The sequence below is a fragment of the Merops nubicus genome, unplaced genomic scaffold, assembly GCF_000691845.1.
Source record: "Merops nubicus isolate BGI_N331 unplaced genomic scaffold, ASM69184v1 scaffold16209, whole genome shotgun sequence".
Classification (NCBI taxonomy): domain Eukaryota; kingdom Metazoa; phylum Chordata; class Aves; order Coraciiformes; family Meropidae; genus Merops; species Merops nubicus.
Genome location: NW_008633192.1, coordinates 683 through 2158, shown reverse-complemented (window position 1 = coordinate 2158; position 1476 = coordinate 683). Strand labels below are relative to the sequence as shown.

General features: G+C 37.1%; 1 pseudogene; it reads left to right on the top strand.

Moving 5' to 3' along the window:
• LOC103780495 overlaps positions 1 to 630 on the top strand; it is a 2540-nt pseudogene extending 1910 nt beyond the window's left edge.
• The last annotated feature ends 846 nt before the right edge of the window (positions 631 to 1476 follow it).

Below are 1476 nucleotides of genomic sequence, written 5' to 3'. Positions count from 1 at the left end.
ATTCCTGCTATTCCAGATTGAACAGCAAGTAATTAAATGAAATTAAAACTCAATAAGCCCTGTAGTTATACTCCTTCTCAACAGGAAGTGACACGTAAATATTAAAACATTAATGGCCTTAACTCTTGCTAACTAAATACAAATCCCTTTCACCAGTATCAATCAAAACCATGGATATTTGTACTTGACTCCTCTTGCAGTGGTATGAATTCTCATTTTCCACAAAATGTATTCTCCATTACATATATTAAAGTGAATGAATATTATTCACTATTAGACTTATTTAAATGGTTTGATTTCTAATATTTTTTTTTCTCCATTCTTTCCTTTCCATGATCAGTACAACCTTTTTGTGACAGAGAATCAGTTTAATTACCCCAGGGAGCCAGAATTTGTGACTTTCAATACATCCCTTGGCTATTTTGGCATTTTCACTTATGCAAACACTCTGTCATGACCCATCTGTGGTCTTGACAAGCAGATTTCAGGCTGACACCATTCTGTTCCCAAACACTTGGGTTAACACTCTTCCACTGTTGTCAGCGGTCCAGTTTCACTCAGCATGGGCCGTGGGGACGGGCACCAACTTTCTTTCAGCAAATACACACAGGTTCACTTTAGATATGACAGGTAATGTGATATTGCTCTGATTAATCTTGTTCATCTAGGCAACATTTGTGTCTATATAGTGCAGTTGACCTGAGCAGAAATTGCCATCTGTTTTAAGCATGAAAACACGTCAACAGGATTAGGACAAGAAAACTTGTACAGATTCAAAGGAAATCAAGAAATGCTTGACTGGAACAGATAATTATTTGTTAAATGATCAGTCATGAGAGTTTATGCATGTGATCTTTCATCTTCTGACCCTGGTCTTTATTGATGTTTTAGTCATGTGAAGGCCCAGACTTTATTTTGTCCACTAGGTGGAAACCTACCTCTGAGAAATGTCCTTGTGAGTCCTGCAAACATTCAGGGCTGGAGACTTTGTGTAAAGTTTCCTTTGCAGGGTCTGTTTTCACTGTGTATTTTCCCTGAGCAGATGCTTTAAGTCATGAACAAGTTTTGTGGGTGGATGCTAGTGGAAGTGAGAGAAACTTGTGTTGCTAAAATGTAGCCCTAAACTTGCTTTTCAACTAAATACAGGCCATTTCTATTGTTCTCAGTCTTTGACGATCCTACGTCATACAACGCATATTCTTTATGGATAGATTTTACTCTGCGCTTTGAAGATCTATGTATTTATGTAAAGAGCTTGCCTAAAGATATGACTTTTGGTAATATCGTTTTTTGTAGTAAGTAATAGAGTGAACTTTGCCATTGAACTTTCTCAAGTCACACTTTTACACCTTCTTATTCAAATCATTTTTGCTAGTGTTTTTGATGGTGATTCTTTAAGTAATTCAGACATTCTTCCACAACAGAGGAGTCTACTTGAACCTTTCTGGCCACAGCTTTAGGGTGTGGAAAATTTCC